Source organism: Dermacentor andersoni, chromosome 1 (assembly GCF_023375885.2).
Source record: "Dermacentor andersoni chromosome 1, qqDerAnde1_hic_scaffold, whole genome shotgun sequence".
In the NCBI taxonomy this organism is placed as follows: Eukaryota; Metazoa; Arthropoda; class Arachnida; order Ixodida; family Ixodidae; genus Dermacentor; species Dermacentor andersoni.
Window position 1 is genome coordinate 234065273 of NC_092814.1, and position 18456 is coordinate 234083728.

At 45.1% G+C, this 18456-nt stretch overlaps 1 pseudogene; it reads left to right on the top strand.

Annotated features, from left to right (window-relative positions):
• Positions 1 to 3277: 3277 nt before the first annotated feature.
• LOC126547930 (sterol carrier protein 2 pseudogene) overlaps positions 3278 to 18456 on the top strand; it is a 99944-nt pseudogene continuing 84765 nt past the window's right edge.

Consider the following 18456-nt stretch of genomic DNA (forward strand, 5'->3'; position numbering starts at 1 on the left):
ACAGGGATGTCCTCCGTCGCCTACGTGATGCTGTGCGGCGCAAGAGACCGCAGTTGTGGTCAACAGGAAATTGGCGCATCCATCATCACAATGCTTCTGCACATTCCTCGCACTTTATTCAGACTTTTTTGGCGAAAAACCAGACTCCTGTACTTCAACAGACTCCTTACTCTCCTGATGTGACCCCCTGCGACTTCTGGCTGTTTCTATTCTCAATAGCGAATGAAGCAGTGCGTGCCCACAATTTTCGCACAGGCAAGGTGGACATAATGCGGTCAGTCACTGAGTTTACAACATGAAGAAACATAGATAGCCATCTGTTTAATGGAATTGAAAATTGAAATGGAGTGAATTTTTCTCATCCTGTTCGGCGTGCGGATTAAAGCAGGAAGAACGAAGCTTCAGACAACGATATTTTATGCTGGGCTACCTCGTACTGTAGTTGCGTAGAGTGCTGCTTGCCGTGTTTCACACTGTACGTATATTGTCTGCATTCGACGATTTCAGCTAGATTAAACTAAGTATCATAAAACGTGCTCGGCAAAGTTGTAGTATCACCAAGATAAACTCGAGCTGCAATGTCCCATTATTTTCACAACACATTGGCGAGAGGCACATAGTGTAGGAAAAAACACAACAGAAAAACGTTGTGCAAAATTTTTCAGCACATATTATCTGCTCTTGATAATTCTGCTACGCATTTAGTGTTCAGGTGCGGCAGTAAAGTCTTTGACACAAGCGGAGTACTCATTGGAAAGCAAGGAACGTTATAGAGACAGCAGTGCTTGCGAAGACATATGCAAAGATTGTGTGAAGCAAGGACACTAGATAGACACATAAGCAAACCAAATTAATGCTCGCACATCGTTGGAAAGCACAATTTACGGTTTTATGTTGAAAAAAAAATATCGGTTTATGTATCCAAACAAGGCAAAGAGAGGTGAGCAAGGGAAGCCTCAACCTGGAATGAACGTTTCAAAAAGCAAACATATTTGTGAGGGCCGTGACGAAGACAAGTTCCCACGCTGAGGCTTCCCTTGTTCGTACACTGTTGAGTGGCTGAATGTTAAGCCTAACTTAATATTCTCCGTGTATATTTCAAAAACTTTTTGGGAACACACTGTGCTCAGGTTTGTCATCTCCTGTTTGACGAGAAAGAAAAACTGCTTTTAGCGATTTGTCATGTTTGTGAAGTGTGGAGTAAACCGGTTGTGTGAGCTTGCCTTTTCTAGCATCTCTTATCTTACTGTGCAGGGCTAGCCTAGTTATTGATTTCAGGCCAACTGTTCATACATCATGTAAGAGTGACTGCCAGAGATTCAGTCACCCTGAAGTGTAATTTTCTCAAAATTGCATTGAGTGCCTTTGATCGCTTTAAATTTCTTTGCATTTTCATGTAACAAATTATCGTTGTGAGGGAGCATGTGATACTTAGTGGTATTGCCCATCAAGCTGATTTGTAAAGAGCAGATGACAGAGTTTGTGCATTACCAAGTAGGAGCTTGCTACATCGTTTATGTTTCGGTTGGCATGGTTGTAATGGCTAGAAAAGAAACAAGTCAGGACGCATTATGTTACTTATCCGTTTTTCATAAAATGGCCTTAAAAGCAAGTAAACTTGTATGTCAAATTTTAGCATTCCTGCCCAGTATAATACAAAACTGCTGCTTTCCTGTATAGGTCTCACACCTCTCCACCTGGTAAACTTGGAAACATTTCATGGTGAGGCATGGAGTTCAAGAGGACCTGTTGTCATTATGATGACCGTTGAGCTTCTTATGGATTGGCGTGGGCAGCTTGCAGACCAATAATCGTTCTTTCGCCCGTCTTCCTGAAAAGAGAAATGATGAAGCCATGACAAACACGCAAGCAAAAAATGGTGAAACAAAAGTTAGCCCAATAAATGAACAAATCACGGTTCTAGGTGAATGATTCAGACACATACCTTGTGAAAATTCCGTCCCTTGTTGTTACTTCTAGTAGTGACACATTCACTTGTACGTCCAGAGGCAATAGTCTAAAGGAGTAAACAAAAAAAGTCAAAAGGAAAAAAAAGCCTCGACTACTATGGTGGTAGCATGGTGAACTTGTGATTCATGTCTGACTAAGAACAGCGCACACACACAACACTGTCTTGCGTGTTCATTTCTTTCAATGGTGCCCTTGTGTGTGCTCTGCTTAGTCAAGCCTCGATTAGATTGCAGTTGTTTCTGTCAGATACTAGTAATAAACACAGTCATTTTATTATGTTTGAAATGCAATTAATCTAAATGTATCACCGGAGGTACATTTGCCGCTAATGTACAGTGAATTTATCGCGGTGGATCATTTATGTAAAAAGAGCCAAGAATATTTATTATTCATGCTCTATACTCCATGTTAGAAATTATAGAAACGCGGCAAAATAACAAGAGCCTCGTTTGCACTGCCTTTGAAGAGCAATAACCATATAATAATTATTTTTTTTTACTTTTAAGAAATGACTACAGGAATCTGCTTTAACCTCCTCACACGTCAAGGAATTCAAAGTTGAAAATGCGAAGCAGTGCTTTTTTTACTCACCGATGCACACGCCCACGGGCTGCATGGTTAATCCGCTTTCGTGGGTAGTCTCCAAGCCGACTGTGCTCGGTTCCAGCAATGAATTTGCTCGCTAGCTAGCATATTTTTCTCAAGCAACTCGTCATTACGCAGCCATACGAGGCAGATCATAACGATGGAAGCCGTGCAGCCGTTATGCAAGTGAAGCGCCGCAGCTGATAAAATTCAGCGTATTTAAAGACGTTCGCTTGCTGGCGGCTATCGAATGTCTGACGCATAAACTGGCTCAGATAATATTTTTATTAAAATAAAACTGCCTTAAAACGAGCCTGGGTGATGCTGCTCAAAGGAAATGACCATGCCGTCTGCAAATATTACCGCCGTACAATTTGAATAGATAAACGGTCCGGACTGCAGTCGATATCGGTGGGTTGCTGCTTATCGCACGTCAGTGTGGTTTCAAAACCTTTATTCAATTATAAAGCACTGACTTTAATAACAAAAGTCCAATAAAAATGATGGCCTACTCATTTTGTAAAGAATGACACGCTAACTATGCTTGTCGGTTATTATAGGTACATTTACAAATAAAATATTTAGCCGCGTTCAGTGCCCCTAGCAGAAAAGGAACACGAAGAAAAGTATACGACCAAATTACAGTCGCTACTGCGCGCTTCCTGCTGGAACGCATGATGATGATTTAGTGGTATTTAGTGTTCGGGGCCATGTTCGGGGCCTAAAACACTCATTCACCCGTTTCGTCACTTCCGGCTCCTCTTTCTACCATTCTACCTCCCCACTGGACTGTTGTTGCGCGTGAGTACAAAGGTAAGCGCTGCAGCTTCTGCGATACTTTTGCGCAGGTTCGTGCGCAATTACAGCCTTCCAGAGTGCATTGTGTCGACGGCCAGGGAATTTCATATGGCATTGTGGCAACCGCCAGGAAGCTCCGGAGGGCATTGTGGCGACGCCCACGGAGCTGCTTGGAAAGGTCTCATAGACAACTCTCCGCGTCCCCTGCCATGTACAGTATACACACGTTCTCAACCACCCCCCGTCGCAGAGTGTAAAAGACAGCGCAGTAGCAGCGGAAAAATCGAGGGAAGAGGCAAAGAAAGCTTTGCTTTAAAAAGCGTGACGCGCCTTCACTTTATTCCTGCGCGCTTAAGTACGTGTACGGTGCATAAACATTGCATGAGATAGCACGTTTGTATAACATTTCATTATTCACTTTGCCAAAGCCTCACTTTGCATAGATTCCAACATGCACTTTAGATATGCGTAATTTTATTTACAGAGAGGCAGGAAGATCGGCTTGAACTCTGGTCTGCTACTCTATATTGCAGGGAAGGGAAACGGGGAAGAAAAGAAGTGATGATGATGAAAATATGAAAGTCCCTATATACAAATGTCTACCACGTTGCGGCATCTCTGAAGCCGCGTGTCAAGGCGAACGGCTTGTAAAAGGGCTAGAGCTGCTGCCCTTATAACCTGGGCTGCGCTGTGTGCGTTAGGCCAAGGACTCAAAACAGAGTCATCAGATAGCGGTCTGCTATCGACACGTGCAGTCGAGGAGGCTAGCTTCTGTCGTTCTAACGTGTACGCAGGACAAACACAAAACACGTGTGCAAGTATTTCTGAAGCACTTGACAGTGTCGACAATTTGTACCAGTGTCACTCCTGTGCGCCAATCCTGAAGAAAAACTGCAGTAGCGTAGGTTCCACCGGCTACCCATACAAGTATTCCTTCCGGAGTCAAATGGGTCCCTTGCTGTCGTCCGCGTCTATATCGTATGGGTTATTTGTTGGTAGAGTTATCGCTTATACAATGGCTACATTATCTCCACTATCGTCGTAGAGAGAACCCTCCAATGCTTGATGGAGTGTAGGTTAGAATCGCAGCTCTCACTGCCGTATATTTGTAGTCAACCCGCGATGTGCCGAACAGTGTCCAACCACTTTTTAAAAATATGAACCTACGTGACGCCCGAAAAAAAAAAGCCCTACACGGCATTCCTACAGGGCATTCGTCATGACCCTGCGTTTGGCTCTACGCGCAAATTTCTTGTTCAAATATCTCACTACATGACTTAAAACAACAGGAATGTTAACAATATATAGCAGGCTGTTGAAATAAATGACCGCAACCGTTAAGTAATTTCCTTAAAAATGAAGCTGTCTGCAACTTACGTCACATGTGCATTTAAGCAGAGTTTTATGCCTGAAGTTTCGACATTTCATAACCTGCATTAGGTTTCGCTTGCTCAGAAAGAAAACAAGAATCAGAAAACGTGCAATAGATCCTGTAGTAATGTCTTGAGAATTCTAATGGTAGCGATACACACGATTGTCTTTTGACTATGGTAACAAAGTACAACGCCCAGTAATTGATTATTGCTTGTTTATTTGGAAAACGGTGCTATTTTGCACAGGCGCAAAGAAACAGACCACGAAAGCAGAAATACCTGTTTAATCGTTCCTAAAACTCAAGCAAAAGTCTCTGTTCAGTATAACTAAATATACATATAAACAAATATAAACAAATAAATAAGTACATTTACTTTCACTACAGTATAATATGATGTTCTTATTATTCTATCGATACTCATAATGATACATTTCCATCTAATCACAGGGAAAATAGATCTACAACGACTGCGTTTGGTTTTCAGCTGAAGGTTGTCACGCTCCTTTTTTTATTTTCTTTTTTTCATCGCTCATGCTAGAAAGGCTCTTTCAGACGCAACGTAAAAGATGCGGTAAATGGTATACAAGTTGGGCCAATGTGGAAATGTTTCTGAACTCTTTTGTGCCGTAATAAGTACTTACCTCTCCGATCTTTGCCCCCGAAAGATGCGGTTGACTTTTTTTTTTCAATGTGGCTCCCTTGTCGCAGGTTAAAGGGCAACTCCGGAGATTTTTCGATGTCAACGGATGTTGATGAAATTCGCTGGGTACATTCCTCTGAACAGTCATATATCCTCAAAAAAGCAGTTTTGAGAGTTGCACAGATATATTACAAATTAATTTAATTAATTGCCTCGAACACCTTACCTAATTACCTCCTCAGCTACAGGCCACATTGTGTATGACGTCAGGAGTGTTCCATGCAGAGCATGCAGGGATCATGCAGGCGACAGCGTCGACGATTGTGAGCTAGTGCTTGGCGTGAGAAGTTTCCTTGGCGAAAAGTTGCGTTCCCTGTAGACGGACAAGAGATGGGAGGCAAGTAGTGCTGCATTGTTGGCTGCACGAACTTCAGCCCTCGCCATCCGCACACACAGTTTGAGCTGATGCCGATCGCGTTCAGCAGAGGTTAAGCCTATATATCACAGTCGTGTAGTTCGTGCGTCTACTGCTGGCGGACCTGAGCGACTGACCTCAATTAAGCCATCACGATGAAGAAAACTCCTTCTGTAGTTTATTTTTGACCATACGGATTTGAAATAAACCATTACTCATTTCGTACAGTGCACACATAAAAAGCGAGAAGCGACGACAGGGATCTGTATCGACATCGGTACGCTGCCGCCCACGAAACACAGAACCTCTTAAAAACCTCTTGAAACGGCTACAAACGGCTATAGGCGTCTTGGTCTATGATAAGACTGAAAATAGAATTTCTTCTAAACATAACATCAACACTTGGAATATGCTAGTATATATTCTATCTGCGGTAAAACCCACTACTGGTGTCACTAGAGTTTATTTTAGTAAATACGTTCGGAACGTCTAACTCAAGAACTTTTTAGACATTTTGTCTAAAAGTGCATAAAATGCCAAACGACGCGTTAAAAGTGCGGTTACTGTCGGCCGTCGGCTTTAATGAATAAAAGACACCACAGACAAATCGAACTCGTTGGAAGCAACATAATAAGTTGGATTTAATGTTCAATAATTTCACACCAGAACTTCAACACTCAAGGGCGTGTTATTGTTTTCCATACGGGGCGCGCACACGACGCGTGGAAACCATTCTTTATGCTCGCGCAGCAGGTACTGACAGCAGCAGGAGCGAAACGCCGGTGTTGCAGTGACCACAGCGGTGTCACAGAGCCACCGCGCTGCAATCACTTCGGCGACAGTCAAGTAGGCACGCTACAAATTTGCCAGACATCTCATTCCGTGCTGGAAACACTGGGAGGCAGGAAGTTTGAAAAAACGGCCACTGCCGCCCGCAATGTCTCGGTCGTGGGTTCGTTATGCCAGTTGTGCGTCATTCTAAGCCATTCTGTACATTTATACTGGATATTACCTGGAGTCGTTTAGCTGTGCTGATGCTGTTTGCCGTGTGTTTTGCATCAGTGCTTCGTGACATCGGCTGTATTGCGTGTTTTCGCCGGTGGCTTGCTACCACAATGGCGGGATCTGCGTTCGCCGCCTTCGTGTCTCGGTGCGTCTTTGTACGTCGCACGTTCGGATAAGACTTTCTTTCCGGTAAGTGAAATACATTGGACTTCGTTTTTCGTCAACAATGTGAATATTTTTAGGTGTTACCCGCGACAATTCTTGATGAATGGGCTCTTCTGCCCTGCGGGTTTTCGTCGTCTTTACTTTTATACGAGGGTTCTGCTTGTTGCAAGGTTCTGGCTGGTGTTGTATAAGTCACGGGCCGCTTTTCTTGTTGCGACGATTCTCGTTGCGACGATAGATTGGATTTTTTACAGGTACTGCTCCAGGAGGGCACATGTAACCGGCAAACGGAGGCCTCAGGAGAGCACCTGAGATTATAATAAATGAGGCGACGCAGGATCTCCAGGGCACCCAAGGGATAGCGGGGGAATCAAAGGTGAAAGCCGGGCGGCCCGTGAGTTGGGGCCGTGAGCTCTTCGCTGGTTTCGTTCGCCCACCGGACGAGACTGGTATGCCTTGCGCGCCTTCCCCGCTGGGGACACTCGTGACGGCACTAGCCACCCTTATAGTCACTCAAAGAGGTTCACTTGGCAGCTTGGACAGGTTTCGTTTTCGCGCTTTATTGCTTATTTAAAAATATTTTCGAATTTGCGGAACAATGCTACTATCAGACACGTGACAGGGGGGTCTCGGGAACATAAATATTCCATTACCTTGACATGGCAAAAAAATCCCCGGAGTTGCCCTCTAAACACCCCACACTGTACACGTACAAATACCTACACTGCGAGACATACTCATCATTACACCACACAACGTGTGGTGTAATGTTACCGCATACCGAAACTTCTCCCCACGTTCAACCTCACACTAGAAAAAGGGGGTTGCCGTGCTGTCCAGCTTGAACCTGCGTGACCTGCAGCAGCTCGTGTGACAGGCCCGGGAGGCAGAAAAAGCCGCAGGAGTCCAGGACTGAGGATCCCCTCCGCTGGACGCATGCTTAAGGACGGTTATTGCGTTTCGCATGCGTTTTAATGTTGTTGTTTTTTCGAATAAAGTTATTTCCTCCTCCTCTTCGCTGGTTAACTGAGAAAGAAGGTTTCTCCACACTTGTTAGATCCTTCCTGAATTAGGCAACAAGCGAGCACAAGCTTAAGAAGTATGCTCAGCTTCATTCTGCTGTTTAATCTAAGAACATGAGTTAGTGGACAATAAAAAAAAAAAGGTTCAGAGGGCAGCATTTTTATAACCTCGTCTGCAGCTGTCTTATAAAGTAATTGGCAGTGAACTCCGAGGTCGCGTTCTTGAGTTTCCTTACCAGTTTCAATGCGTGTGTTTTGATACGATCTCGGCCGGGTGAGGTGGGTCTTCACCACAAGAATCAGGAGACGGCGATGAAGCCGGGCATCATGATGATGAAAAAAAGCAAAAAAGATTGTATTCACTTCATTGGTACATGGTTGTGACTCTCATCCGAGTCTTGAGCGGTTCTGATTAACACGGGGCCAGGACGGCCCTTGCGGTCTTGTGGTCGTCGGCGCCTTCTTGGGGAGCCTGTGAAAGTAGGTTTTGCCATCGACGACCTCCAGCCCTTCGGGTTTTCTTTCCTTCGTCCTTCCTTTTGTGTCAGCTCGGGGAATAAAAGGGGTGACGCTGTTTCGGAGAAGAGGGCAATTATGTCGACATGGGGGCGCCCGCTTGAACCCTTCTCACACCTAACAGGTCGATCCTAAACGTCTCATAATATCTTCATAAAAGCCTCATAAGTCTCATAAAATCAGATCATAAAAGTGTTTTCAGTATTCGCCCAGAGGCTAGTTATTGATTTATTTGTTTGTTTGTACATACTGCAGCGCAAGAAGAGCTATATAGCAAGAGTGGGTTAACCGAGGGAAATATACACAGCTAAATACCATACATCTTGGATGGTGGATACAAAACTTCGGGAGGGGCATGAGCGAATAGGCCCAGGTAAATAATTCCAGTCTTCTATGGAACGAGGGAAAAAGCTGAATTTAAACATGCGTGCAAAGTAGGGCATCAAGCTTAAGTTGTGATGTCGCCTCGTCGATGACTGCGGCGCGGGGTTAGTATATTTGTTTTTTGAAAGTCTAACCGAAGAATTGATGATACCGTGCAAGAAATCTCATGATGCTATGCGGTGGCGTGAATAGAGCCAAGTTAAATTCAAGAAACCAAGTGTAGAAGAGGGTAAAAAGTCACGATCATAACGGTGACATAGCGCTCGTCCTGTCTGCTTCTAGTCTATGTCTGTGTCACTTCGCGCTACAATCCAAGAATAGGTGACATATAAACCTTACAGCTTTTTTCTTAGTTGCTTCTAGCCTCTTAATCTTACACTGCTTATAAGGGTTCCAAACAACATATGCATAGTGAACAGCAGGACGGATTAGCGATATATATAATAGTAGTTTAGTATCTTTTGGGGAGTTGGATAGATAACCTAATTTTCATAGTGCTTTATTACATATGTAATCGGTATGCTTAGACCATGACATGTTATGCGTAAAAGTAACAGCGAGATACTCAGATTCCGTACCCCATAGCACGGGTACTGAAGGAGTAATGAAAAAGTGAACCAGAAGAGAAAGAAAGCAAGAACGAGGAGATTTGTTACAGAAGGACATAAGGACGGTTTTATCAAAATTAATGTTCATTTGCCACGTGTTGCACCAACTGCAAAACCTAGCAAACGACTCCTCGAGGCGGTGATGATTATTAGAACAGTTAGTCACTTCATATAAAACACAGTCATCGGCATAAAGACGAAAGTTAGAAGAGATTTTACCAGGCAAATCATTTATGTAGATTAACAACAGTAGTGGCCTAAGAACGGAGCCTTGGGGCACTCCAGATGTCACATCAATAGCAGTAGTCCGTCGAGCTGTAAGCAGGGCTGGGCAAAGATACTTTGCAACTGTATCATGATATGATGCAAGATACTCGGGCAACAAGTATTTGAGATACATATACAAGATACTACCGCAATTATTGTATCCGATACGATACTTTCAATTTGTATCTTAAGATATTTCGATACATTCGTAAATGTCTTATTATAGATCTATATAATGTAGCAGCAAACGCACATGCACATAAATGTTTGCTAGAAAATTTATTAACTCCGCCCAACCTTGTTTCATTTGAATGAAATGTCTGTTAGTACTTCGTAATGTTTGTTTTCTTGTTCAAAGTATAATATTTTCATTCCGAAAAAAATTATAGGGGTTGCTTTAGGTGCTTAACATGAAAGCTCTTTGTACGCTGCGCTGTCTGCGGTTTTTGCTTGTCGCTTTTGTAATTGATGGGAGTCGCTGCTCTGCTTGCCGAACGGCTAGCGGGTCGCCATATATAATTACAAGAAATTCAATAAGAATCCTCTGCACGATGGCGCAAATACCGCTGTGGTGTTTTACCTTGTCTGTAAACGTATTGAAATACCACGGTCGAGACGACGCTTTATTCCAGGAAAGAAAACTGGCACCGACGACGCAAATACGAACACGAGCCGATGATTGATGATGACTTTGTACAGATGAAGATGAAGTCCGCATAAATGCTTACACTAAGGGCCGATTTACGCTCGCGCCGCCCATCGCCGCAAGCCGCACCGCATGCTTGCGGTTGCGCGAAAAATTGCACGTACCCAGCACTTGTGCACAAATTACCGTTTACATTGTGTATACAGTGTATACCTTACACATTGTAAACCGAAATTTGTGCACAATTGTTTGATGCGTGCAATCTTTCGCGCGACCGCACGCGTGCAGTGCGGCTTGCGGCGATGGGCTGCTCGGCCCTAAATCCCCGTGGATTTAGGGCCGAGCACTAATTTCGGCCCTAATTTCCCCCGTGGACGGGAGCGGCCAGCCTGGCCGCACATTAGACAGTGGAACGGAGATGAAAGGGCTTCAGGCGGGAAACGTGCACGATCTCTGTTCTGCGGCAGCGTCGGTCAGTTGGGGCATCAACAGGTGTAACCAGATAGTTCACCGGCGAGGTCTGCTCTATGACTTTGTAGGGGCCAATATATCGAGACTCAAGCTTCTCACATAAACCGGATGTTCGTACAGGTGTCCATAGGAGCACGTCGTCACCAGGGCGGTAGGAAACGACACGGTGAGAGGCATCGTACCGATGTTTGCGATCCTCTTGGCTTGCTTCAGTGCTCATACGGGCGCGACGACGACATTGGGCAAGGCGAGACACAAGCTGGTCGCAAATGAATGGTGAAGCGTTGACGGGGCCAGAGAAAAAAGAAACGTCGAGTGATGAGGTTGGGTGGCGGCCGTATACTAAGAAAAACGACGAGTATCCGGTGGTCCGTTGAACAGACGTATTGTATGCAAATGCTACATATGGGAGAATCGCATCCCAGTTACGATGGTCAGGTTGAATATACATGGATAGCATGTCGCACAGCGTGCTATGAAATGGCTCTGTGAGGCAATTGGTTTGAGGGTGGTAGCTAGACGTTGTCTTGTGCACGGTGTTGGACGCTTGCAGAACTTGAATAAGAGTGCTTGAAAGAAATGCCTTGCTTCGGTCGCTCAAAAGAACGTGAGGCGCCCCGTGACCTAAGTAGATAGCCTGCAAGAAGAAGGCCGATACTTCTGAGGCAGCTCCTGAACGTACTGAGGCTGTTTCAGCGTACCGGTCAACTGGTCAACAGCAGTGACGATCCATCTGTTACCGTCTGGAGTACTTGCAAGGAGTGGCCTCAAAAGATACATGCCGACGACAGAGAAGGGTTCTGCTGGACAAGAAAGTGATTGTAGCGTCCCGACCGGAGCAGTAGTAGGTCGCTTACCGTGTTGACAAAGCGTGCACGAGGCAACATATCTAGCTATACTCGTGGAAAGACCTGGCCAAAAGAATCGGCTGCGTATGCGCTCGTGTGTTTTGTGGTAACCCAAGTGGCCTGACGTAGGGTCATCGTGTGAGGCCTGCAGAACTGCAGCGCGAAGAGAGCGCGGTAGAACGGGAACCCATCGATGGCCTTCCAGGTGAAAAATGTAACGGTAAAGCACGTCGTCTTCGAACTTGAACAGTTTGAGCTATTTCCGTAACCTGGCATTGGGTGGAGATGAAACACCGCTAAGGCGATTGATGATACCAAGGCAATAAGAAATGGCGCGCTGATGGGTGGAAAGCACTGAAGGGCGGTTTGATGGAGTCAAGGAGGAAATCGGTGTAATAGACGATGAGTCCTCCGTGCGGCCAATTTGGCAAGGTGATGTGATGTGCTCCGATGATGGTGGTAATGGGCATCGTGAAAGAGCATCAGCATTTTGATGCTTCCTTCCGGACTTGTATATGACATCGAAATCACAGGCTTGTAATCGGAGTATCCAGCGGCCAAGGCGTCCAGACAAGTTTTTGATTTTCGGCAACCAACATAGGGCATGGTGGTCGGTCACAACCGTGAAAAGTCGACCGTGGAGGTATGGACAAACTTTCTGAATGGACCATCATCATCATCATCAGCCTGGTTACGCCCACTGCAGGGCAAAGGCCTCTCCCATACTTCTCCAACTACCCCGGTCATGTACTAATTGTGGCCATGTTGTCCCTGCAAACGTCTTAATGTCATCCGCCCACCTAACTTTCTGCCGCCCCCTGCTACGCTTCCCTTCCCTTGGAATCCAGTCCGTAACCCTTAATGACCATCGGTTATCTTCCCTCCTCATTACATGTCCTGCCCATGCCCATTTCTTTTTATTGATTTCAACTAAGATGTCATTAAGTCGCGTTTGTTCCCTCACCCAGTGTGCTCTTTTCTTATCCCTTAACGTTACACCCATCATTCTTCTTTCCATGGCTCGTTGTGTCGTCCTCAATTTAAGTAGAACCCTTTTCGTAAGCCTCCAGGTTTCTGCCCCGTTGGTGAGTACTGGTAAGACACAGCTATTACACACTTTTCTCTTGAGGGATAATGGCAGCCTGCTGTTCATGATCTGAGAATGCCTGCCAAACGCACCCCAGCCCATTCTTATTCTTCTGATTATTTCCGTCTCATGATCTGGATCCGCCGGCACTACCTGCTCTAAGTAGATGTATTCCCTTACCACTTCCAGTGCCTCGCTACCTATTGTAAATTGCTGTTCTCTTCCGAGACTGTTAAACATTACTTTAGTTTTCTGCAGATTAATTTTTAGACCCACTCTTCCGCTTTGCCTTTCCAGGTCAATGAGCATGCATTGCAATTGGTCCCCTGAGTTACTAAGCAAGGCAATATCATCAGCTGTTTGGCTGTTGACTGAATGGACCAGTCAACAGCCAAACACTCTTGTTCGGTGATCGAGTACTTTTCCGCGGAAGTCAGAACGCGGCTTGCATATGCAACAACCTTTTCGCAAAATTCGTGGTGGCGTTGCAGCAGTACGGCACCAATTCCTTGACCACTAGCGTCAGTATGCAATAATGTGGACGCCTTGTCATCAAAATGACAAACAGGTGGGGATGTTAGTGCGCGCTTGAGTTCTTGGAACGCGGCTTCACACGGATCGTTCCAATAGAAGGAACTGGAACTAGCAAGGAGCTTGTGGAGGGGCGAGGCAATGCTGGCGAAGTTCCGGATAAAACGTTGAAAGTATGAGGCGAGTCCAAGGAAGCTGCGCAGTTCATTCGCACGAAGTGGGCGTGGAAAGTTTAGCACTGCGGAAATTTTTTCCGGATCGGACTGGATGCCGTCTTTTGCTAACGATATGACCTAGGACTTTAATCGTTGTGCTAGCGAAACGGCACTTCCTAGTGTTTAGTTGAAGTCCGGCATTAAAAAAGTATGTGAGCACTTCATCTAAGCGTTGCAAATGGTAAGTGAATTAAATTATGGGGTTTTACGTGCCAAAACCACTTCCTGATTATGAGGTACGCCGTATAGTGGAGGACTCCGGAAATTTCGGCCACCTGCGGTTCTTTAACGTGCACCTAAATCTAAGTACACACACGGGTGTTTTCGCATTTCGCCCCCATCGAAATGCGGCCGCCGTGGCCGGGATTCGATCCCGCGACCTCGTTCTCAGCAGCCCAACACCATAGCTACTGAGCAACCACGGCGGGTATGGTCAGTGAATCAAGACGGCAAGTTGGACCAGTTGGTTGGAATTCATAGTTCGTTACAGCGCAACACAAGACAAGGACAAAAGAAGGTATAAAACGACGACACGGCGCTGACTCTCAACTGATATGTTATTGAAGATATGTCTAACATATATATAGGTGCGAGTTGATAACCATGATATGCACGACACACAGAGATGCATCGAGGCAACTGTGACAAACTGACGCATAATCAAAATTGACATAGGTAACGCAGTTCCTTGTCATGAAGACTGATAGACGGTTCGCTGATACATGCTTTGTCCCTAATCTTTATATTGTAAGCCTCGGCGATTCCCTTGTCAATTGGCTCGCGTGTTTAAAAATGACACTAGCTCTTTTTTTTTTTTTAATTCAGGGCGACAACCGCACGACTTGCAATGCTCCGGGAGATGAAGTGGCGCAACCCCTTGAAGAGATAGCTCATGATCCCTAAGTCGAACACTCACACATCGCTTCGTTTGTCCCACGCACTCTCTACCACAAGATAATGGAATGGCATACACACCCTGCTTAGAACATGTGATGTACCTGTTCACATGCTTCACAGTGCATTTTCCCTTCACTTGCTTATCCTTCAGCAAATTATCAACTAACGGGCATATGCGACCTATCTTATGTTTCGCAGAAAAACGAACATTAATGCTGTCCCTTGAACCAACGTTCTTAAGCCCATGGGCTAACTTGTGTACATACGGTACTACTGCGTTGTTTTCTTCTTTCGTCTAATTTAGTGTTAATACCTTGGTCATTTATGCTCTTGAATCCGCGAACCTTACTTTCACTCACAGATGAAATAATTGCTTCGGGGTATACCCAGCGTCCAGTAAACGATTTACCTGATCAGAAAAAGCAGCCTTCGACATATGAAAACACGACTTCTTTATTGCAGCATTTAGGATAGTCTTCGCTATAGCCCGCTTCACTATTTTAGAATGACCGGATTTGTAGTTGAAAATGGGCTTAACCGACCTGGGATCATATTTCCAGCACACATGATTTTTACCAAAGATTATTCTCCGGTCTAGAAACTGCAGTTGGTGGTCCTTAGGGACTTTGAAGAATAAATCAAGGCTCATGCATGCCGTGCTGCCTGAATAACGTTAAAATTTCATCAACACCCTCGGCGGGAATGTCACTGGTAAAAAAAATTTAACGAAATCATCAACATAGCGAAAACCCCATTGGAAAGCACAGCAAGGAGGCCCTCTAGTTGCCTATCGATATAACCTAGAATAATGTCACTAATGATAGGAGCTACGCACGAGCCAATGCATACCCTCGATTTTTGTATAAAACATGAAACAAAGGTAGATCTCAAGTAAAAGGAAAGTTCAATAAAGGCTTCTACTGAGATCCCGCAACCATTGATGAAGACTTCTTAATCATTGTCACACACTATGTAGTCTTTAACACAATTCATAACCTGGGCATGTGGAAGGGAGTAATATAGTTTTTCCACATCTACGCTGAAAGCACACCGAATGTTCAACGAACTGTCTTCCAGGTACTTGAACACATTATCCGAATTGGCTATCCTGAAAGGATCAACTATTGTTAAGCTTACAAGATTTCTCTGCAGAAATCTCGACACGCTTAACTGCCAGCTGTCCTTTTCCGAGACTATGGGCCGGAACGGCATGTCATCCTTGTGCGATTTCACAGTAAAGAAAACCTTTAGTTCCAGAATTTTTTGCTTTCTTTACGCTGGCCGCTAAACGTTGCAAATTCATTCCTTCCAACAAAGTTAGTGCTTGCTGCTTGACTTTCGCAGCCTTAACCTTTACACCTTTGAAATTTTTCCGAATTGCATCCTCAGACTTCTGGAAATACACATCAGAATTCATGACAACGAAGTGCATTACTTTGTCTGCTACTAACACCTGTCAATTCTTTTCACACAGAAGGTAAACTAAGGGCCTAAGCCACTAAGTCTTTGCCACCTTTCCCTCTTCCTGTCCTAGCAATGGCATCTACACACTCCGAAACACACCTTGAACGTTCGTCCTCCTTGGCACACCTTAGACCTTGCTGTGGCCACATTCTCAAAGGGGTTCAGGTGAGGTTCGATGCAGTACTTCGGGCCGGGACCCAATACCCGCTTGTGTTCCTCCGGAATAGGCATCGTGCTCAGGTTAAACACATGACCCTGAACATGTCGTGTTTTCTTCACCGGGAGCGTACCGGCCTTGATTTTACCTTCGAAGTTCCTAAGGACCACCAACTGCAGTTTCTAGACCTGAGATTAATCTTTGGTAAAAATCATTTTTGCTGGAAATATGACCCCAGGTCGGTTAAGCCCATCTTGAACTACAAATCCAGTCATTCTAAAGTAGTGAAGCGGGCTATAGCGAAGACTATCCTAAATGCTGCAATAAAGAAGTCGTGTTTTCATATGTCGAAGGCTGCGTTTTCTGATCAGGTAAATCGTTTACTGGACGCTGGGTATTACCCGAAGCGATTATTTCATCTGTGAGTGAAAGTATGGCTCACGGCGTCTAGAGCATAAATGACCAAGGTATTAAAGCTAAATTAGACGAAAAAAAAACGCCGTAGTACCGTATGTACTCAAGTTAGCGCATGGGCTTAAGAACGTTGGTTCAGGGGACAGCATTAATGTTCGTTTTTCTGCGAAACATAAGATAGGTCGCATATGCCTGTTAGTTCATAATTTGCTGAAGGATAAGCAAGTGAAGGGAAAATGCACTGTCAAACATGTGAACAGGTACATCACTTGTGCTAAGCAAGGTGTGTATGCCATTCCATTATCTTGTGGTAGAGAGTACGTGGGACAAACGAAGCGATGTGTCAGTGTTCGACTTAGGGATCATGAGCTATCTCTTCAAGGGGTTGCGCCACTTCATCTCCCGGAGCATTGCAAGTCATGCGGTTGTCGCCCCGAATTAAAAAAAAAACTAGTGTCATCTTTAAATACGCGAGCCAATTGACAAGGCAAATCGATTATCCTTACAATATAAAGATTAGGGACAAAGCATGTATCAGCGAACCGTCTATCACTCTTCATGACAAAGAACTGCGTTACCTATGTCAATTTTGATTATGCGTCAGTTTGTCACAGTTGCCTCGATGCATCTCTGTGTCTCGTGCATGTCATGGTTATCAACTGGCACCTATATATATGTTAGACATATCTTCAATAACATATCAGTTGAGAGTCAGCGCCGTGTCGTCGTTTTATACTTCATTTTGTCCTAATTGTCTTGTGTTGCGCTGTAACGAACCTTACTATGGTCAGCAGGGGCGTAGCCAGGGGGGGGGGGGGGGGGGGGCTTATGGGGCTCCAGCCCCCACCCCCGAAATTTTTTCGTGCTGTCCATGCACCGCCGACCAAAGCAAACCCCGGCGCCGGAAATCATTCTGGATTTTGTCTAGAACGTCTTTTTCACGCTCGAAAAACCATTTCACCGCACAAATTGCGAACTCGGGCTGGATTTCGCGGCAACGCCCATGCACCGGGAGTCACATAACGCAAGCAGCCCCATCTGAGCACAAAGTTTCAAGGACGTTTTGATGGCGAATGGGCTCGCCGCGGAATCTACACTCTATCATGGAATCTACGGAGCGCGTGGACGTCAGTTCGGAAACTTTATGGATATAACGTTCTCATAAGCTTTTGACGTGAAAGGTGCATTGACATTTCCAAACGTGTGCTTTAGATCTTCAATTGCGGAACTTTGTAAGTTTAATGTTCCCATATATGTTTGACTCCAAAGGTTCATTAGCTTTTCCAAAGTCGTACATCGGGCCATACAACGAGACAAGCCAAATGAACACACTATCAGACAAGTTGACAAACCCCGCAGCGAGGCCCGATGAGACGAAGCGTTGTGCATTCGTGCCGTTATGTCACATAAAAAAAAAAACGTCAACATTTTTTTTTTTTTCACCTGCGCCAAAGCATCCAGTGAAGACACTAAAGCCAGCCAAGGTAACTACGTTCTTATTTATTTTTTCTACTTTGACTTTTAATCGCGAGGACACATTGAGCCTCTTCATTTTTTTTGTGTTCATGCGCTCGGGCTGCCAGAGCCAGCCAGAGCGCATGCGTTTTTCTCATGTTGCACCGACCACCGCGCGGCACACCTCGATGCGCGTTCGGTTTTCTCTGGCCGAGTGCATTTTCGCCTGGCAGAGTTTTGGACGCTTTCTAGCTAGTAGACGAGAAAAATAAACAATGGTCGCTCGCCGCCATCACTGTGCGTACTCGACGGATTGCACCGCGTTCGCTTGAGCGCAACCTCTCCAGAAAGTCTTGTCTCGCCGGTGTAGGATACCGAGCAGTATGCGCATGGTTCTTGGTGGACCAAGCGTCTCGTGTTTTCTTCGATATTCCTTTAACAGCCACATTAGTTGCCCAAAGAAGGCTTTCGATTGTGACCAACATGCTTTCCTTTGCGTTTTTTTTCCATTACGGTGCCC